Source organism: Mytilus edulis, chromosome 3 (genome assembly GCF_963676685.1).
Source record: "Mytilus edulis chromosome 3, xbMytEdul2.2, whole genome shotgun sequence".
Lineage (NCBI taxonomy): Eukaryota > Metazoa > Mollusca > Bivalvia > Mytilida > Mytilidae > Mytilus > Mytilus edulis.
In genome coordinates this window covers 105,101,006-105,111,447 of record NC_092346.1, presented here as the reverse complement: position 1 = coordinate 105,111,447, position 10,442 = coordinate 105,101,006, and the positions used below count along the sequence as shown (strand labels likewise).

General features: G+C 32.4%; 1 long non-coding RNA gene across 1 annotated transcript; it reads right to left on the bottom strand.

Annotated features, from left to right (window-relative positions):
- Positions 1–200: 200 nt before the first annotated feature.
- On the bottom strand, positions 201–10,179 carry LOC139515014 (uncharacterized). The gene is made up of 4 exons (XR_011662798.1): positions 10,029–10,179; positions 5,763–5,823; positions 2,626–2,699; positions 201–389 (listed from the first exon to the last, which is right to left on the bottom strand). It is a non-coding gene; the product is annotated as an uncharacterized lncRNA (long non-coding RNA).
- Positions 10,180–10,442: the final 263 nt, after the last annotated feature.

The following is a 10,442-nucleotide window of genomic DNA, read 5'->3' as shown; positions in this document are numbered from 1 at the left end:
GTTTTATACAGTGGTTAAGGTTTTCATGCTTTCCTTATAAAGAACCTCGAACTGAAAACTGGATTTCGTGTTAGAATTAATCAAGTGTTAATTATCAAGATGATTGGTTATACACGTGATTTATTTATTTTTGTTTGTTTTGTTAATTCAATTAAAAACTCTTCAATTATACAATGCAATGCGAAAAAAAAAAGAATAAACTCCGAAACATATGTGAGTTTATTATGATTTAAGGGAAAAAATAACAGCTCTAGTGCAGATAAATGAATCTTCAATGCTTGTTTGCGAAAACACAACCAGGTGTATATAGTAGTTGCCGATATTCAAGTTGTTGCCCAAAACCTGACAGATCACACAGTTCATTTCTGTCTTCTAGTAAAAGTATTTTTCTGTAAAAAAAATAAAAGAATTTCATAGTTATGTAAATTAAAAAAAAATGTATTTATTAAACAAGATATACATCACGTGCGCGTTTTCCGGGCACCATAATGAGATGTTTGTATGTACCTTTGATAACTATTTACACCACTGGGTCGATGCCACTGCTGGTGGACGTTTCGTCCCCGAGGTTATCACCAGCCCAGTAGTCAACATTTCGGTGTTGACATGAATATCAATAATATGGTCATTTTTACAAATTTTGCTGTTACAAAACATTTTTGAATTTTTTGAAAAACCTTAGTCATAGTACAGACATATCGGCAGGCAATACGACATTTGCAAATCTATGGTATCCAGTGGCATACTGTAACCTGTGAAAATGTATCAATACACAGCCAGTCTGATTGGAATGCAGACAAAGCCTTGTATTTGGCACAGGTGACACACACACAAACGTTTAAACAACTATTTGAGGGGTCTATGTGCGGATGTTGCAAGGTGTGAGCTAAAATTTCGCATTCAACATTACCTTTTTTTAAATCAGAAAAGAAAGTACGCATTAATTCTTTTAACTACACATTTAAAGTTGTAAATAACAGATTTTGATATAACTATTCCCCGACCAGAAATATTCATACTAAAATTCATTTCATGCATCCAGCGTTATCAATTTCAATCCTGGCATCTACGATTAGTTCATTTGTTAAATTGTACTTTTAATTGGCATATGATTGACAGGTATGTTTCAAAAAGAAAACATGGTGACTGATTAAATTACAAGTGCACCATTAATTATGTACAGCTGTTTTTACATTTTTTAAAAATGTTTTCAAACTTTTTTCTTCAAATGCGCTCCAATTGTTCTGTTTTATAAGCGTTTGGATTTTGGACTTTCAACTATTTTTTTCCTCTTTGAATACCGAGACGATCATTTCGTCTACAAATTATCCACCAGTTATCCATGACCCAAATTTGCTGGTATTATGAAATACAATTTTGATCGTATGAGTATTGAACTGATTTGATCCTTATGAAATCAAATAACGTGTTTTTTTATTTTCTTGGTGCAATTGGTTCTTGAAGTAGGAATCGGACGCATGAGGGTTTTATGGCGTTGTTTTTATTTATTTTAACCATATATTTATATTTTACATTTTTTATATTTTATCAGAAAAGTGTACATGAAAAAAATATTCAATATCCTGTATGCACTATCACTTTCAATACATACATCAGACTCGGACTTCTCTTGAACTGAATTTTAATGTGCGTATTGTTATGCGTTTACTTTTCTACATTGGCTAGAGGTATAGGGGGAGGGTTGAGATCTCACAAACATGTTTAACCCCGCCGCATTTTTGCGCCTGTCCCACGTCAGGAGCCTCTGGCCTTTGTTAGTCTTGTATTATTTTAATTTTAGTTTCTTGTGTACAATTTGGAAATTAATATGGCGTTCATTATCACTGAACTAGTATATATTTATTTAGGGGCCAGCTGAAGGACGCCTCCGGGTGCGGGAATTTCTCGCTACATTGAAGACATGTTGATGACCTTCTGCTGTTGTTTTTTTCTATGGTCGGGTTGTTGTCTCTTTAGCACATTCCCCATTTCCATTCTCAATGTTATACATAATGTTTTAGTGTCTTTTTCATTTATTTGCTTTATTGAATATTTATAAGTTATTTGTGTTTGTCTATCTGAAATGCATGTTATCGCTGTTATTGCTGCTTTGTCCCACTGTTAAATTTTAAATATATAAAATAATTTTGTACACTACTGTTTTTATTAGTAGCTGCAGGAGCCTTAAGCTTTTCATAGACATCCTTACTTTTTAAAAATATTGTTTTAATCTTTATATCATTTGTGCGTGTTTGTTTGGTGTATGTTTGCACTATTGTCTTCTGGAGCAAACTATATGCTCAGTTCTGAACTTGAACAGTTTTTTTGTTGTATGTCCACCAAAGAGGATCAAAAGAGGGACAGTCAAACTCATAGTGTCAATTTCTGAACATTGTGACGAAAGTAATATTTTAAAATGGTGTCACACGATGGTTACCGCGGCTCAGCGACCAAACAAGTTACAACAAATATATTTGAAGTGTGTTTTTATACAGAGGGTACTTACTAATCAACTATTCACTTCTTGCATTTACACAACTTCAATAACAAGAAACAACATTCAATTTTTTATGAATACGCTTATAATTATAGAAAAACCGAACTTTAATTCTTTGAAATACTTACTTTTAATGAGTATTATTAAGGTAGTGATAAAAGCTATAAACGCTATAACTCCAATACAGATTCCAATAATGGCTCTGAAATAGATATATAAATGGTAAAACATGTATGCGGTTAGACATATCTTACATCATATTTTGTCATAGCAATGTAAAAGAGGGGCAAAAGATACCAGAGGGACATTCAAACTCATAAAAAAAATCGAAAATAAACTGACAACGGCATGGGTTAAAAGAAAACTACAAACAGATAAACAAAAGTACAAAAAAGACACCTATTTTCTTTTCTGGTAAAAGCTATAAATGATGAAAAGCAGGGGCGGATCCAGGATTTGAAGTTAGGGGGGCGCATATTTAAAGATTTTGAGATAAAATTATTGAAATATTCTTATAAAGGGGGTGTTATGTAGATATCTCGAACTATTGTGTGGTAAACTAGCGAAAAATTAAAATTTCTAGCCTAACACCATCCCTTACAACAATCTGTGAGCTTTTATTCATTGATACTACCCCATTTATTTCCCAGAAATCGGGACTGAGGACAATAAGGATAGAGACTGACCTCAGTCCGGCATGTCCGGAGTACACAAGCCGACCCTTCAAATAAAAAGATCTAGCGAATGATATGTCAATGGTTACAGGGAAACTGGGGTTGCGTATATTCATATACGTCAATCGAATATATTCAGGGAAAACATGCAATAATCACGTATTAGATTTGTATGCGTCATAACTTGGATCCTCCGAACCATATATATATCAAGTGACTGACTGGCAGATGGACGGACAGAGGTAAAACAATATGTCCCTGTTCCGCAAAGAACCTTCGAGTTAGGATGGCAAGGACTCATACAAATTCGAAAAAATCTACAACAATCTCCTCACACCTCTAACTTACGCACTAAGGGATTCATATTGCATATACGTGTTTATAAAGCTACAGTTATAAAGCTGCAGCCCAAAAAGGAAGCTGAAGACCATGCGAACATTTTATTTTGATTCTGTCACAGTGTGTTAAGTACTATGCAAACCGATCTACAATCAAGAAACCAGCACTTGTTGTAAAATTATCTATATAGCAATATCAATATCTTAACGAAACCTTAACAGACATGGTACTGGTAAAAGAAAAACAGGAACACCACATAAAAAAATAATCCTTGTTTTGCACATCGTCAATGGGTTTAAGCCAATTGTACATGCATGGTTTCAATGATGTGAAATGAAACCGGCTAACTTGAACTTCTTTAACACCCCATAACACCAATCCTGCCAAACTTGGTTAAGACGATGTGAAGAGTTGACAGATGAACGGGCGGATCGACGGACAGACGCAAAGTGAGACGAGACAGATCACAATAGCTCACCTTACCAATACTAGTATTAGATTTTGCAAAGGAAAATTTCTAAGTAAAATACTTTTACCAACGATTTTTAATTGTCCTATAATATTTGTTTTTACTTTGTTGATTTTCGAAGGTTGTGCTAGACTTTATATACTGTGTTCGCCACAAGCCACTAACTGACTGTTTTCTATACTTTGAATGTTAAAAAGATGGGATAGGCTCTTTTGATACTTAAATAAGTTAAAAACAACCCATGCTTTGAAAATTTTAGGGGGGGGGGGGGCACCACGCCCGCCTCGCCCACGCCTAAATCCGCCCCTGAAAACAGCAATCTCTGTTAAATGATCATTAAACAATTACAATTAATGTAATATATAATATGATTTTAAAATGCCCGTTTGTGAATTCGTATTTTCGTCTATAAGTTAAATAATTCGAAATTAGTAAGATAATGAACAGATTATGAGGGTGAGCTATAATTAAGAAGATTTACCTATAAAATGGCAGGTGTGCGTGAATGGAATCAAATGTATAATCGTCAAAAACATCGCATACGAACTTCATCGCATTTGTGTATATATATGTTCAAAGCTAGCACATAAAATTATAAGGGCACTACATATAGCTATGAGATATATAAGAAATCTAAAATATGATGTTTTAGTTCAATTATTATTGAAAGCGAAATAGTGAAATAATAATTCGCTTTAAAGAGCTAGTAGGGATCAACTTCATTAAAATAAGCTAAGAAACACTGTCGATGAATTATTGACATGCAACTGAATACTTCGACCCCATAGAATCCGTATTCATGTAAAATGCAAAGCGAACCTTTCGCTCGAGATGAATAACGCATGCACATGCACTGTGCTTGTTCGGTTATTCAAAGGTATAGAATGTCCACATTAAATTAAAAGAAATGTAAACCATTGATTGACTGATTCGATCCACAAAAATCATTCTTATACAGGTGAAAACGATGATAAGCTTATATCTTAAGTTGTAGTATGGTATTAAACAGACCTAGAAATATGTAAATGTATGAGTTCGCTATTTGTATTTATGTTTATATCGCTTATAACACCATCTGATGTCTTTGGAGATCAACCAAATAGTTTATAAGATGGCGTCTAGACTAAAATACACACGAAACGAAGCTAAGTATTATCGATCCCATGAACTGTAAATTGTATATTTTTTACTTTGTACAATTTGGATAAATGTTTTACGTTGTTATACATCAAATATGGGAATTTGAAGTTACATCAGTGAACATGAATTTGATAGCTAGTGCCCCTAAATGTAGTTTATGTTTGTTGCTGTTTAACGTATATGATTTCGTTAATTATTGTTGTATTAGTTTTGCAGTTGCTTAATTTTGATAAATGTCTCATATTTCATATACGCCTAATTGTACCTTACGGTATTAGGTTGACCCATTGTTGAAAGCTGTACGGTATTACTGGTCATTTTCTGTTGATATTTGATTGTCTCATTGCGAATCATACCTTATATCCTTATTTCTGTAGAGTTGAATTGATAGGATCATAACATTATTAGACTTGTGCTTCTCTCAATAATTGGTTGTATCTAAAGGAGGAGAAATGTAATTAAAATATATATTGCTCTAAACTATTTCATATTTTTGTTTGTCCTCGTTCAGTTTAGGCTATTCTTATGCGATGCCTTGTGCTCATTCATATTTTAGATTTATGCAATGTCGACACTTGAAAATACTTGCGCACTTCTCCCTGTGTTAATTCATATTTTAGATTTATGTAATGTCGCCACTTACCCAATACTCAGACAGGTTGAACCTGTGTAGACCGTTCCGCTAGGACAGATCGGATCGACACCTGTAAAATACGTGCTCATTAAACGTTTTAATTCGTAAATTTGTCGACAAATGCGACGAAAAAGAGAGACGAAAGATACCAGAGGAACATTTAAATCCATCAGTTGAAAATAAAATGACAACGTATTGGCTTAAAAAAAACCAAAAAAAACAAACCAAACCACCCAATAAATAGTACACAAAAAACAACAAAGAAAACTAAAGACTGAGCATCACTTATGTTCCTAAAAACTGGGGGTGACGAAAAACGGTAATATAAATTTGAAAAGCTTAACTTTTTATAGATTTATATAGTTTAAATATGTACTAGCTAATTTTTTCAGAGCTTTAGGATCGCAATGTTTAGAAATCTGATGGTGATTATCGAATACATAACATGACCACATATTACACTAAGTCTCAATTTTTTATTCTATTTTTAAAAACAATATCTGTGACGTCACTTTTTGTAGCGTTGATAAATTCGTGTGACACCCAATTTGTTATTTTATCGTAGTGTACAGGTATGCTATTGTAGGTAAATGAATGTTTGTCCGTTGTAATTCTGTTATTGTAATGAAAAAATTCCTACATGTCGTGCTCTATATGTAGTCATTATGTGTGTCGATATATTGCACTGCGAGTTAGTGAGGTGTAAAATGTGGTTAAAAATAATGCCTCCACATGTACAAATTAGCATAGAGCATCATACGAAAGAAATATTTCGTTTCTAATAGGACAAATGCATTATTTGTTATAAGTCGAGATTTACGAAAAAACCTTTAATATCGTGTAACCTTTTATAGCTCACTATGCGATGTGAGTTTTGCTCATTGTTGAAGATCGTACGGTGACCTATAGTTGTTAATTTCAGTGTCAATTGGTCTCTTCTGGAGAGTTGTCTCACTGGCAATCATACCACATCTTCGTTTTTATATTTATTGATTATTAGCTGTTCCCGTTATGCCCCGTGGAGTATATACATTACATTTTCATATTTGATAAGTTTGAAAAATAATAGCAGGGTAAATATATGTTAATTGATAAACAATATATTATAATTACAGTTTATGTAAGCTGCTAAATTGATTATATTTCATAAGGATTACAATGAAAATAACAAGAATATGAACAGTAAGTTTGTGCGCAAATGTCAGACATATTTTGTACTTAGAACACAGCTTTGTATTTTTGCGACTGTGACACAAGTGGGGGATTTAGCTAGCTATAAAACAAGGTTTAAACCACCATTTACGTCCAAGTCAGGAACATGAAAGTTGTTGTCTATTCGTTTGATGAGTTTGAGTCTTTGATTTTGTCATTTGATTAAGAACTTTCCGTTTTGATATTTCTTAATGTTCAGTATTTTTGTAATTTTACCTTTTTTTGCTATACAAAGCTTAATAAGGACCTCATACTAGAATATGTATTGTATGTATATCTCTATCATGAATGTTCTTGCATTTATTTGTACTTAATTCCTTTCACGCAATGTTGATTTTTTAGCTGTATGTTTAGTATTGCCATATATGCGGGAAGTTTTTAACCAACATTTTGTATTAAAAATAGCAAGTCCGAAATTATGCAGTTGTTATCTAATTATCCATGTATGTTAGCGTTTGTTTTTGTAGCAGTATAGTGTGTCTGTTGTTCCAGTGTTTCCCTCATACTGTTGATGTGTTTCCTTCAGTTTCAGTTTGTGACCCGAAATTGTTTTCGCTAAATTTGTTTGTATTGCTTATGAACAGCGGTATACTACTGTTGCCATTATTAAGAGACTATTTCATACTGTATAAACGAAGCAAGTTAGATAGACATTAGTTTGAACAAAGAACTTATTATATAAAAGCAGATGTGGCGGTATGATTGTAAATGAAACAATTTGCAATAAGAAACCAAATGACACTGCTATAAGTCACTACTACGTCTGGAACCTGTGCACAAAGCTAATACCGCGTAATCCGATTTAAAAGGTCCCGAAAACACAAACGTTACATAATTCGAAAAAGAAAACTAACGTTCTACATAAGTTCAAATAAAATGAACGAAAAACAATTGTATAATACAGTAACAAACGACAAAAACGGAATTACAGGCTCCACACTTGGGACAAACACATTTATACAGAATTTGACGAGGTTAAACATGTTAGAGGGATCCCAACTCTCACCTAACCTAAGACAATTGTGTAACGGTACAACATAATAACGAATTTTTAAATCATTTGAAAAAAGGCTAAACTCATCAGAAGGATACAAATTCACACAGCAAAAACATAGAGTAATGAATCCGGATATTTGTTCATTCCAACAAAATGACAGATCTAAGAGCACTCACTGGTTCAAAGCAATAAGAATTAATAGAAAAAAATGTGCATCTAAGACTTAATTATCAATTATTACACATCTATCATCCAATGGATTTAGTATAAGACGTAATAAGCAGCCAGAGAAAATCTTGACCTTGTGCAATGCAAAGCTACAAGAATCTAAAGATTAAAGATCTTTCAAAATGCATATGTATATAACAAAACTATTTATAAAAAAGAAGATGTGGTATGATTGCCAATGAGACAACTGTCCACAAGAGACCAAAATGACACAGACATTAACAACTATAGGTCACTGTACGGCCTTCAACAATGAACAAAGCCCATACTGCATAGTCAGCTATAAAATGCACAGATAAGACAATGTAAAGCAATTCAAACGAGAAAACTAACGGCCTTATTTATATATATATAAAAATGAACGAAAAACAAATATGTGACATATTAACAAACGACAACCACTGAATTACAGGCTCCTGACTTTGAACAGGCACATACATAAATAATGTGGCGGGGTTAAACATGTTAGCGGGATCCCAACCCTCCCCTAACCTGGGACAGTGGTATAACAGTACAACATAAAAACGAACTATAAAAATCAGTTGAAAAAGGCTTAACTCATCAGATGGACAAAAATACAAGTGGACGTGGCCGGTAACATATAAATCCCGACACAAAAAGACACAATGAACAGATCTGAGAGTACCTGCAGTTATCTGACAGCTAGTTAGCTTTAGTTTGCTTTGAATTTACTGATAAGCAAACTATTTAGTTTGCTTTGAATATACTGATAACAAAATCAATATTAATGACAGTGTTTAATATGCTTTGAACCAACATTCATTTATAGAATATTTCTATTTCTATGTAATATCTACAATAAATGAAATTGAAACTAAAAGCTGTTTATGTCAAAATGAAATATTTATACCATGCATGCCTAAATTGAAATGCAAATACTTTAACAATTTGTTTGGTATCGAATCTTTGGTATAAAACAAACATAAAAGGCTAATACTGTTAATAACCAGATATAATATAATTGCTAAATTGAAATATTACCAAAGCAGAATTTTGTTTGTTAAATGATACCAAATTTTTTTTTTTCAATGATTCCGTCTAAGATTAAGATCCTTAATTAAGATTAAAATCCATGTAAATAAATAACTTGTTGATGACTAGAAGGAATATTTAAGTCAAATGCAGACCCTATAAGTGTCATAAAAAATCTGTGGACATTCCTGACATTTTGACTCCACAAAGACAAAACTATTATTATTATCTTGACTGTATATTCTAAACGGGTTTCCGACAATTTACTCCGGTTAATTACTGCAGCCTTAATCCAGTAGGAATAGTAAAGATCCAAAGAACATGTTTCGCTCACCTGGTTTTTCTTAACAATGGCCACTATCAAAAACTTTGAACCAAATACAGTATTCATCTTATTTACAGTTATTTGTTTATCATCTGAAGATCTTGACAAAGCACCAAATTACAAAATATAAAAATAAAAAATAAAACAATAAATAAAATAGAAAATAAAATAAAAATAGCATTGAGTGCTTGGAGTACATTTTCATAAAATAAATAAACTTATAATATCATTGTATAAAAAGGTTGGAATAATAATAGATGTACCCTCTAAGTAAGTCACCTAGAGTACTAAATTGTCATTTCTACTAATAAACAAAAATACACAATAGACACGGTCTATAAATGATCCCTTATCCCATTTCGCATACAGAGGAAGAAGGATGCAATTGTTACGTCTTATTGTTTTGTAGATGCTACACATGTTTGTATGTTTGGCTTCCAAAAATTATTTTGAAGATCGCATTATTTTGTTCAAAGATATTAAGAGTGTTTTTTATTTAAAGTTTTAGGAAGATACTCACCAAGTACTGAAGAAATAAACACCAGAATAATTATCAGTAAGGCATCCATTGAACTTTTTTTGTAAACTTGTAAAGGTAACTTTAAGCAGATCATAATAATGGTATCACCAAGTATACTCTTTCTGTTCGCTAAGATAGATATGGATAAACTGTCTGATGATTTAAACTACTCCGATACAGATTTTATACAGCATGGTAATTTAACGCAATATTGTTTTAATAAATCAACTATTATAAAGCGTTTTGTATTTCATTCTTTACTTAACCGATGATTAGAAGACAATGCAAAAGACAGTATCAATATATTTAAAATCTAAAATTGTAATATCCTTCAATTTATTAAAACCGGTTGTGTTACATAATAGGAGTATATCGTGTAATCTAGATTAAATTGTCACACCGAAAATTAATTAA